The following is a 12,977-nucleotide window of genomic DNA, read 5'->3' on the forward strand; positions in this document are numbered from 1 at the left end:
AAATAAAACTTCAATAGTACTTTTCTGGGAAAAAAACAGAAAAAACCCATCATAGAAATGACAGTCTCTGTGCCAAGAGGGAACTGAGTAAGGAGCAGTTTGAACATGAACCAAGTCACTTCCTGGAGTAGCCTGGTCTTGCCCATGGACAAAAAAGTGGGATTATTTATGCAGGAAAAGTGAGGAAGACAAATATTTGAATAAATATCATAATGAGAACTATAATCAAGAGTTATCATAAGGGTTGATAAAGCAGCTAGGCAGGAGGAGGTTAAGGAATGTCCTTCCTCCTAGAACTTTAAGATAAGGTTGTGGAATTATTGTTGTTATTATTATTATCATTTTCAGAGAAAATTTGCAGCGGCCAAGGTATGCTCCTTGTCCTGATAAGGCTGGTTGGGGTTTTGATTTGTTCAAACTCTTTTTTCACTTGAGCTATATTGTAAGACGATATTTCAAGGGCTGTCTTGAAATATTTGAAACTGACAAGGCCCCAAAGGCCTCACTGTGAGTTCTCCTGCTTTCACCAGATATGCCCCCCACCCAGCGGAAAAAACTCCTCACCTAGCTCATTCTTCCATCAGCCATATCAGTTGCGGTGCACTCAGTCCTCAAACTAACAGGCTTTGCTTCCCTGCTAGTTGGGAAAATTATTCTAATAGACCATGGGAACCAGGGGGCACCTCACCCTCTTGATACTACATAGCCTGTTTCCCACAGCCCCTGGTTCTTTAGCCTATTACCAAGTGCAACTCCTGCGTGGCCCCACCTGGCATGCAGTGTCCTCCCCCAGGCTGTGAGTACAAGTGATTAATCAACTGCTGTTGATCTCATCTATCCAATGTCAAGAATTGTTGTATGTTCAGCCATCTCACACCATTTAAGGTGTTGATCTCATCTATCCAATGCCAAGAATTGTTGTATGTTAAGCCATCTCACACCTTCTTCACCAACAGGGTGGCAATACTATGATTTATAAGAAATGTATTTGGTCATTCAGATGACCAAAATATATTTCTCATATATATTTGGTCTTCATCCACAGTTCCTGGTTTACAGCTCCCCAAACCCTTGGAATTTCCTGAGCAATAAGAACAAAGGGAACATCTCTTATTATAATAATTGGTCTCTTGTCTTCAATTCCTGAAATTGCTTTAGAACCATAAAGGTGAAATGAGTGTCTGGTTATTCATAACAAGTCCCTTTCCACCACAACTGGGTTTATGTTAATGGAGTGACTTTTGGAGAGCATCTAAGGATGGGGGCTGGTCACCAGGGCAACCAACCACAAATAGAGGGTTGGAACTTTCAGTCCCACCCCCTCCCTTGACTTCTGGGGTGGGGAGAAGGGGGCTGGAGGTTGAATCAATCACCATCGGCAATGATTAAATCAGCTATACCTATGTAATGAAGCCTCCATACAAACCCAAAAGGAGGGGATTTGAAGAGCTTCCAGGTTGGGGAACCAGAATGCTTCCATGTGTCACTGTGCAGGGTTCCAAACTCCACCCTCAGGACCACACCCAATGTATCTCTTCATCTGGCTATTGATTTGTATCCTTTAATAACGTATGTAATAAATTGGTAATCTAGTGAGTAAATGGGTTTCCTGAGTTCTGTGGGCCACTCTAGCAAATTAATTAAACCCTAAGAGGGGGTTGTGGGAACCTCTGATTTATAGCTGGTCCATACAGGTAAAACTTGGACTTGTGACTTGTATCTGAAGTCCAAGGAAGGGGTCATGGGAACCTCCAATAGGTAGCCAGTGAAGCAGAAGCACAGGTAACAACCTGGACTTGTGAATGACATCTGAAGCAGGGGGCAGTCTTGTAGGACTGAGCCCTTACTTAACCTGTGGGATCTGATGCTATTTTCTAGTAAATAGTGTCAGAATTGAGTTGAATTTAGAGAGACTCAGCTGGTGTTGGAGCATTGCTTGTTGATAATTGGGAAACCCCCACACTGCCCCCCACTACACACAGACATATTGAAATCGGGTGCAGTACCCTTTTTAAAGGTTAATAGGAGGTTATCAGAACTTGTACATTCATAACTCTTGTTTATTGGCCAGTACTTGGCTCATCCTGTGGTCAAATGTTTATTCAAATTCCTGGGGACCACCCACCTGCAGATGCATGGGAAGACAAAACATAATTAGAATAAGGAATTAGTAAGCATAGAACTGACTTGATCATTTGATTCTTGGAGCAAGCTTCATGATCCAGACACCAGGCAAAGATCATGAACCTGAACTTATCCAATGAAAAATGGACGCTATCTTACTTTGTCTTTACACATCTATCTTTCTCCATGGTGAAGCACGATCTTTAAGAATTACCATATTCTGAAGTTGGCTTTTTATGTCTGGGAAATATAGTCCTTGGTCTTTTGATTGCATTGCTTAAGATGAATTTAATATAGAAACATCAACATGGAAAAACAATGAAAATGTTAATTAAATTAAACTACAATTCAGAAATGAGGTACTGATTTAGATGTTTTCCTGTTAATAAAAACAGCCATAATACTAATCAGAGGTTAAGTTGCACTGACTGCAATTATTACTTTATATTTGGCTGTATTATTCTCAGTGTCAAAGAATATTTGGTTCTCTTTTTTCCTGTATAGAACCTCAGATGCCATCAGCCCATGGAATATTTTCTTTTTAACTGGTCAATTTTGTGGGGTAATTTATTTAAAATAAGTTTAAAAAAATATATAGTTTTCTCTTTATTTTACAAAATGAGTAATGCAAGCTGGGATGTGGAGCTATAATGTCATTGCAAAAAAAAAAAAAAATTACACAGCAAAACTGCTATTTTTGGCTTTTAATTCCTAGCAGTTTGCCAGCTTGTTGCAAGTTATACTTATCAAGGGATCCTACGCTTTTTCCATCTTGTTTCATCTTGAACCCTAAAATGGTAACAGAGACCATGGATGGTATTTGATTTAATTAGCTAGTGTTGCTATTGCTTGCTACATCTCCTAACTCTAAATATCTCTAAAAATAAACTTCCTTTGATTCCAGCTTTTAAGTGACACAAATTGTATTCACAGGAGAGAAAAACATTACTTAAGTTATCTATAACATATCTGTTTATAGTTCTAACTGGTATGCTTTATCACACAGTCCGTGGTTTATGTTATAAAAGGATGGATCTATAATAAGTTAGCAGAAACCACAGGCGTTCCTTCGAAATAACTCTTAATGGGAAATGTTTTTTAAAAGAATAAAGTTTACAAAAAATGAACTTTTAAAGAAGTAATTTTATTTTATTCACTCTCTGTGAAATCTGAGACATTGAAATTAAACATTATGATATATAGTACACAGGTGCAGTTGCTATTTTTTTTTAAATAGGAGGTATTTATTGAATATCATTTGGATCATTGAAATAAAACAATTTTAACCTATTTTATACAGAAAAAGACCTCCTCCAAACAAAGGGTAGATTTATGTAAAGAATGTTATTTAATTGTCAAGAGTCTTTATTGGCCAGAATTCAAGGGAAACAATTGCCAAATTCATATATGAAATTCAGCAGAGCATGTGGTAGGCAGAATTCTAAGATGGCCTCAAATATTCCCTCCTCCCCAACTCCCCATGGACATGGCCACATAATCCCTGGGTACGTGAACATGAGAGATTTTACTCTGTGATTAGGTTATATTACATGGCATAGTTGCACTTAATGTAGGGAGATTATCCGTGTGGGCTTGACCTAACCACATGGCTTAGGTCACAGAAGAGGAAGTCAGAGATTTGAAGCAGAAGGATTCCATGTATTGTTACTAGCTTAAAGATGAAAGAGACCAAGTGACAAAAAATTATGGGCAGAGTCTCGGAGCTGAAAGCAGGCTCTGGCTGATAGCCAGTAAGGAAACAGGGACCTTAGTCCTGCCATTGCAAAGAGCTAAATTCTGCTAACAATAAGAATGAGCTTAGGAGTTTACTTTTCCCTTTAGCCTCCAGCCAAGAACTCAGTCTAGCCAACACCTTGATTTTGGCCATGGGATACCCTAAGTAAAGAACACAGCCATGTGTGTCAGCCTTTTGACCTAAAGAACTGTGAGTGATAAATGGACATTGTTTTAAACTGCTAAGCTTGTGGCAATTTGCTATACAAAATACAAAACTGATACAGAGCATAAGATTATATTTTATGGAAAATGTAAATGGGAACATTTACATTTATTATGCATCATCATTCCTCATAGGAGAATTGGTGAGAAGATAGGAGAGGGCATAGATGTGTGCTCAAATATCTCAAACTACTTGCCGTGAAGCACTGTTTTGTTTATTTTCAATCTATCATGGACTGATTCTTTTACAAAGTATGATGAAAATGAATAAGTATAAAAGTGAAACAAAAACACAAAGACATACAAACATTAATCCCAAATTTGCTATTACTAGATTCAAATAAAGCTACATTGTCAAGTTGGTATAAATGTTTATAAACATTTATTCTCAATTTTTATGCTTTTTACAGATCTATAACAAACAGTCCATGAGCCAGGGCTGGTCTGCAGACCATGTTTTGTGTAGCATTGATTTAGACCACATTAATTTTGAAGGTTTCCAAGGCTAAAACATTTACCAGTTCTAAGACTCGAAAGAAAATTTAGCCATTTATGTGTTCTCAGCTGCTTTTAAATCAGAATAACTAATATTTTGGCCTCAAAACCCTTTATCACCAAAGCACTAAACTAAATGAAAGTGGAAAAGTGGTTTATATGAGCTTGACAGAAACAGACTAAAAAAATACTGTTATGAGATCTGAGTGTGCATCTTGAGAGTCTACAGAATGACACTAATTTACAGATCCTTTCAAATGAATGAAAATTATTCCTCAAGTTGACCACTTACAGTAATATGGACTGGTTGCCTGTCCCCACCCCAGTTATTCCTGAATTTAGATATGTGAATGGAAAACTACATGGGCACAAAATTGGCATGTACAGACACATTATGCCCCAGGAATCACTTTTATTCTATTCATCGTCATTACTTGATATATTTAGGCTTTCCTTGCAAAATCTTCATTGATTTTTCTGGTTCTTCCAACTTGATTATTTGATAGAATGAAAAGCATGAGAGTAAAGAAGATGTCAAGGGAGGCAGCACACTTTAACTTCAGGAAGTTTTTATAATATAAACTGTATGACATGCTAATCAAAACTTCTTGAACTTTAAACAACTATTTAAGCTAAATGAGAGATGATTTCTGGAACGGTGAAATAATGAGCTTTGTAAACTTTCTCTGCCCAATGAAACAACCATAACTGGAAAAAGTCACTGAAAAAAGTTAATCTGTTTGGAAACTCACTTAAGGACATACAATTAGAAATGTATTTGAAAGAAGTACATTTATATTTAATGAATAAATAAACATTTATTCAAGAAACTATACCTCAATAAGAAGAGCAAGAGTTTGTGGCATTTGAGCCACAACCCACGTCCTTCTTCCCTGCTCCCAGCTCATCATGATGGAAGCTCTACTCCAGGTGGGTACAGCCAAAAGCACAGGTCTCCCTCGCCCCCTCAGCTCCCAGTTGAGGGCTGTGCTATGACCCTGCACCTCCCACACTGCGCAGTCTCTCATTTCACGCCTCAAAGGATACAGTCCGCTTCCTGAATCTACTTTACAGAGCCTCTTTTCCCAGAAAGAGTGACTGAGGGTTTTGAATCTCTCCTCCTCTACCCATCCCTTGCCCATAAGGTGGAAATTACCCTAGGCATGGTAGGCAAAGAATACTGGGGTCCTGACGAACCTTGTCCAATCTTGCTTATAGAGTGGAGGTTACACACTAGAAAAGGCATGCTGAGAAGACTAGAGGCTGCTTCCTTAGGCTAGGATACTGCTCACGAGGCAGTGGTGTCATTTTAAAGAAGTGGGTCACTGTTCCCCCACACCCAATCTGGAACAGTGGTGCAGAGGTTGTGTCAGGGAGAGGACAGGCCATAGAGCAGAGAGCTATGAGTTCTCCCCAAAGTAACTGACTCTATTTAACACAGAGAATGGGGAAATTCATGCCTAACTGTATTCTCATAAACAATGGAGGTTGTGGTGGTAACCAATTAAAAGAAATTTGGTAGCTCCATGAAAGCATCAAGCTAAACTGTAAGCCAGTTAGAAGCTCACCAGAGAGAATCAAGGAAAGAAAAAATTAAAAAGATCTCTCAAACCTGACCCTGTTCACCAGTGGGCCAGCAGCCACTGCATGATACACAGACAGGCAGCTAATGGGCTGGGGCCAGCCCTGCCCACTGGCAGCTCAGCACAAGCCCCCGGATGTGCAGGGCTATGCAACAAGCCATGCTGGGACCAAGCCCTGCCCACCAGCACACCCACAGTAGTTGGCCTTACCATAACAGAAGGGCCCACACAGTTTACGTAGGGGCTAGCTCTAGAACATACAGCTCTGGTGACCAGAGAGAAATGTGCTGTTGGGCCCCATAGGATGTCTCCTACATAAAGCCGCTTCTCTGCGATCAGGAAATACAACTGACCTAACTAATATATAAAAATAAAAATAAACAGAGACTTAAGTACAATGATGACATAGAGAAACATGCTACAAAAGAAGGAACAAGACAAAATCCCAGAAAAAGAACTAAGCAAAATGGAGATAAACAATTTACCTGATAAAGAGTTCAAGTTAATGATCATAAAGATGCTCAATGAACTTGGGAGAAGAATAGATAAACACAGTGAGAAGTTTAACAGAGAGTTAGAAAATACAAAGAAGAATCAAACAGCTGAAGAATACAATAACTGAAATAAAACTACACTAGAAGAAATTAACAGTAGATTAGATGATACAGAGGAATGGATGACTGAACTGGAAGACAGAGTAGTGGAGATCACCCAAGCTGAAGAGGAAAAAGAAAAAAGAATTTTAAAAAAGAGGATACTTTAAGAGATCTCTGAGACAACATCAAGCATACTAACATTCCCATTATAGGAATCCCAAAAGGAGAAGAGAGAGAGAGAAAAGGAAGAGAACTTATCTGAAGAAATAATAAATGAAAACTTCCCTGACCTGGGAAAGCAAACAGATATCCAGGTCCAGGAAACACAGAGAGCCTTCCTCTGTTTGGACACAATGAACCCCAAAAGAGGTCCACACCAAGACAGATTATAATTAAAATGGCAAAAGTTAGATAAAGATAGAATCTTAAAAGCAGCAAGAGAAAAACAACTAGATACATACAAGGGAACTCCTATAAGACTATCAGCTGACTTTTAGCAGAAACTTTGCCGGCCAGAAGGCAATGGCATTGTCATTGATCTATTCAAAAACAATAGAGAAAATCAATGATACCAGAAAGAGAAGAATCAAATCAAAAAATCAAGAATGGAAGAAGGACATCACTACTGATCTTGCACAAATAAAGAGAATTTTGAGCAACTCTATGCCAAAAATTAAATTCCTAGAAACCCATAATTTTCTGGAACTGCTAAAGAAGAAATAGTATAATTGACAAAAGAAAAAATAGATTAACTGATATTCCTCAAAATTTTTAAAAAATTGTGCTTCAGATGACACCATAGAGAAGTGCAAAAAACAATCCACAGAATGAGAGAAAATATTTTCAAATCATATATCGGCTAAGTGACCTGTACACAGAATATATAAAGAGCTTGCACAACTCAACAATAAAAAGACAACCCAATTAAAAATGATGAAAGGATCTTAATAGACATTTCTCCAAGGAAGATATACAAATGGGCAATACACATATGAAAAGATTCTCAACATCATTAGCTATCAAAGAAATGTAAATCAAAACCACAATGAGATGTAGCTTCACATCCACTAGGAAGCCTATGATCAAAAGGCATAGTAACAAGTGTTGGTGAGGGGATGGAGAAATCAGAACCCTCATAAATTGCTGCTGGGAATGTAGAATGGTGCAGCCACTTTGGAAAATAGTCTCATAGTTCTGCAAAAGGTTAAACATAGAGTTGCCGTAAGACCCAGCAATTCCATTCCTAGGTATATGCTCAAGAGAAATGAAAACATTCATTCATAAAAAACAAAACAAAACAAACTATTACCTAAATATTCATAGTGGCATTATTCATAATAGCAAAAAAAGTGGAAACAACTCAAATATTCATCACCTGATGAATGAATAAATAAAATATGATATACTCATACAAGTAAATGTCATTTGGCCAAAGAAAGGAATGATTCATTGACTAGTGCTACAACATGGACAAACCTTGAAAATATTATGCTAACTGAAAGAAGCCAGTTATAAAGAGCACGTATTTTATGATTCCATTTATATGAAATGTCCAGAAGAGACAAATTTATTGGAACCAAAAGTAGATTAGTGTTGGCCCACGGCTGGGGGTAGGAGGTGGATGGAGAGTGATTGCTAATGGGTATCAGGGTTTTGGAGGAAGAATTTTAAAAAGTTCTAAAATTGGATTGTGGTAATGGTTTTACAGCTAATGTAGATATACTAAAAAGCATTGAACTGTACACTTTAAGTGGGTAAATAGTATAGTGTATAAAATATAACTCAACTAAACTTTAAAAAAGTAAATAGAAATAAAGGTACAATTAGAGCAGTTTAGCTGAGCAGTTCTTAGTGAAAGTGTTGGTTTAGAAAAAGGAGAAAACTTATGGATCAGTTGAAAAGAGGAAACATAATCAGAGGGAGTTCAATTGAGTGGTAGTCCTTGATCTGGTTATGTTTCATTCAACAAAGAATTAAAGAAATATTTGTTCATTCATAATTAATTAACTTAATTCATCCATTCATAATTTATTCATTCATTCAACCAACCTTCAGTAAGTATCTGCCATATATTAATATCATGCTTAGGTCCAGAGACTATACCTGGCCACAATCCTGCTTATTTGTCTTATATTTACTGAATCATAGAATTTGAGATCTGGAAACACTTTGGGGATCTTATTGCCCTCAGATGCCTCATTTCATGGGTGGTAAAAATGACACCAGTGGATATCTAAAGACATGTTGTAACTGAGTAGCAGAGCTGGTTTTCTAACTTCAGTTTGAAGAGTAACATTTTATTTAATGTTGGTAGTTTATTTAGCTAGGACCTTGGGTAAATGGATTCACAGTGGGCAAGTAGGCTTGTTCCTAACTCTGGGGCAAGCTCTTCTCTTAAGAATTGCTGTTACTTCACCTAAATATGGGGATGAAGATGTTATTGAAGACTTTTTTGCGGTAAGAGAAAAGGATATTTGCCTTCCTTTTAGTTTTTTTCTATGCAGTCATTAATGAAGAAAGAACGTTCTAATTGGTGTAAAGTGGATGAATGCATCTGGCTTTTCAAATAGTGGCTGTGGTCTCAGTGCATGGGAATAAATAGGACTGTGGATATTTGGCCAAACAGTAGATCAAAGCCACATGTGTGTACACTATAACGACCACTTGTAATTCTGTATTGAATTTCATTGCCTAAAACAGACATTTGCCATTTATTTTGGTTCTCCAATTATCCTGATTCAACACCTAAACCCTTAACAAAAGGCCAAGGGAATATTTACTTAATTCCCCATACTACGTATCTTTGTACAGAACAAAGACTGTCTTTTACTGTAGTTGCTGAAAATGCCAGATGTTTGCTTTTCCAACCTTCTCTACAGTAGAACACAAGCACCCAGAATATCAGTCAGGGATATCTACATCAGAATTTGATTCAGGAACTCGTAACTCAAGAAGTAAAGAATAAGAACCTTCTCTTCATGGCTGCAGGGCCAATCAGCTAAAGCTGTTTCCTCACTGAATAAGGTTCTAGATTTGGGGGGATTTTCCATGGCTGCTTAGCTTCAAGATCTTCCAATGATTCTGGGAGTTACCTGATATCTTCTTAATTCCTTTTTCTTCTTAACTCAGCCAGAATCTACCTCCGTTGCTTGCAGTCAAAAGCCCTGACTGATGCAACTGTCATAGCACATCATGTAGTTAATCTCAGGGCTAATCAGTCACCAGAATGGGTTGCTTTACTGGAATGTGAAGGGAAATGATATTAGATGAAGGACATGTAACATGTAACACTGTGAATCCATCCAAGAAGGAAAGGCATTTACAATTCTTCAAACACGTTTAAAAATAAAAATTATTTTTAATAAATTAATTTAAAACTAAGTAATTAAAATAAATTGTTTACACACATTACTATATCAGTTTGTTTCCCAATGGAAAATTAAAAATACTACATTAGAGCAAACTGGAGAAAATTTTAAATAAATTGGAAAAATAAAGGAAATTAAAAATTAAGATAGGAAAATAAAATGGAGGCTTTTGTTGATGTTTGTGTGCAAAATGCATACTATGAAGTCTCATATATTTGCTAGAAACATGCAGTTGCTCTGTTATGACTGTACAATTTGTTGTGTAAACTGAGACACTTCTGACAATGAAAGGCAACTTTGTGATACTCCAGGGCAATAGATGTTAACGTGAACTCTGCTGGACAAACAAGAACATAATTATACTAAATAGTGCTTAAGGACCCATTTAATAAACTTCACATACACACACACACACACACACACACACACACACACACACAGTCCAGTCAAATAAACTTGGATTCCGCCATTCTATCTAAAGTCCTGGCATGTTGCATCAGTATATGCTCAATTATGCTGTGGGAAAAAGCAGCCCTCAAATTTCGGTGGCTTGAAAGATAAAGGTTCATATCACACTGCATGTCCATCGATGGTCAGCTGGGACTTTGCTCTGCTCCTTTGTCGTCATTGCTCAAGACCCAGGGTGGTGGAACATCCACTAGCTAGAACATTCTCAATCACTGTGCCAGAGAGAAAGCAGTGTCTTATAACAGCACCTAACTGCAATGCCAGGAAGTACTTCTGGCCCCAATTCATTGACAAGAGGTGGTCATATGGCCCTAGTAACTTCAGGGGTCCAGAAAGTGCAATCTTACCATGTGCCTGGAGTTTGAAGAACTGCAAATATTTGTTTAGCAGCGTTATAGCTAGCACAAAGAGTGTTTATAATTTTTTAAAAAATACACTGTGTTGACATTAGAGTTGTGAGTTAAGTTTTATTTGGGGCAAAACGAGGACTATAGCCCAGAGGCAGCATTTCAGATAGCTCTGAGAAACTGCTCCAAAGACGTAGGGGGGAAGGTCAGTATATATGTAATTTTGGTGAAGGGGTAGTACATGCAACCAAGCACATATTTTTTGCAGAAGGTTACTGCTAGTCACGAGGAGCAGATGTCACCATGAAGGATTTTAGTGCTTTTCTAGATAAGAGGAGATGCAAGAATTGGGCTCATAAAATCTTCTGAAAATATCTAACTATCTGAAAACCTGTTCTGCCAGTTTTCCCCGGGCATAGAGTGCCTCATTCCTGATCTCCACCCTGAAATTTTTTCAGGGGGTGTTGAAGGTCAGTAGCTGCAGCAGCTCATGATTTAATCCTTGTAGAGGTAGATGGCGAGTACCAATTTGTAGTTGGCAACTGTCCTTTTTTTAAAATAAACTTTTTACTTTAGAATAGTTTTAGATTTGCAGAAAAGTTGCAAAGACAGTACGACCATGTCTTTTTAAAAATATGTCTTTATACCTGAGGAAATGATGATGCTTAGTCCAAAGATACCAGGAAGGAAAACAAAATCTGAGCATGTTGTTGCCTAAACCCTCTATTTTCTATTTTAAGTCCCTACATTCTGCCAACCAGTGTTAAAAATGGCATTAGTCAATTCTAGGCTTGCCCTGCTACTTGAAGCTCTGTCAGTAGCTGCCTCTATTACCTTCTAGATATTGGAGGAAGAATTATATCATATCCTTACACCGACCAGAGACTAAGTTGCCAGATGCCATTTGGAGTGAAAGCTTTCTGTGGCTGCAGAACCAATAAAACTGACCTAAATAAAGGAACAGGAGGGAGATACTAGTTACAGGAATAAACTCCCCAATCAACTCCTGATCATAACATAAGCCATTGTTTTTTTTTTTTTTTCTTAACTGCACTCTGGGAGTACCTCATTAATATAGCAATGGTAAGACATGGGCTGTTTGAAGAGTGACCTGACAAATACAATGTATGCTGGCTGACACCTATAACATTATTATGGTAATATGTATCTTTTGGAAAACATTGTTTAATGGTGGGTGGTTGGAATGATATTTCTGCTACTTTTAAACCTTTAAAATGAAAAACAAGTATTTGCAGTTTGAAGGGAAGGTAAAACATTAGGTCTAAATTTTAGACCTAATACTTTATCTCCCAGAACTCTAGGGCCATGATTGGACTGAAGGTGAATATCATGGTTGGCTCCAAGCATCTAGCAATGTCTGAATGCAAAGTGGGAAACAGGACCAGTTCTACAGTTGAGTCCAGGAGACAAAACTACACCAGATACTCAGGAGAAACATAGCTACACTGTCAATGAGTCCAGAGAGAAATGCCTCTCATGAGTTCTCAAAGAGAAGCACAACATAATATAATGGACAGCACCCTTGGCAAATACTGTAATGACTTACATTGAGCTATTTCTTTTTTTTTTTCCATGTATGTACTCATCTATAGAAAATCTTTTCACTATTGTTTTCAAGGCAATTTCATGTACATTTTATTAGCCTGCATTACATGACTTCAAATTAATCTCCTTTTTAGGTTTCACATTCTTAAATGCCTTGTGGCAAACAGACATTACTAGAAGTAAATCAAAGTATTATGGTAAAGGACCTTAGTCAGTAATGAGATAGGAGAATATAAAACAGCTTTGAAGTAAATATACAGCATGTATGGGGATATGTATGTACACACACAAAACACACACACATACACACATATATTTAGGTGAGGGAGATAATTAGACATAAGCAATGCGTATATGTATTGATTCCAAAATAAAATGTATATTAGTTTGACTACATCTGTTATTAATTTTATTTTATTATTTTTTTTACATCTTTATTGGAGTATAATTACAATGTGTTAGTTTCTGCTG

This window comes from Balaenoptera physalus, assembly GCF_965194825.1.
Source record: "Balaenoptera physalus genome assembly, chromosome: 17".
In the NCBI taxonomy this organism is placed as follows: domain Eukaryota; kingdom Metazoa; phylum Chordata; class Mammalia; order Artiodactyla; family Balaenopteridae; genus Balaenoptera; species Balaenoptera physalus.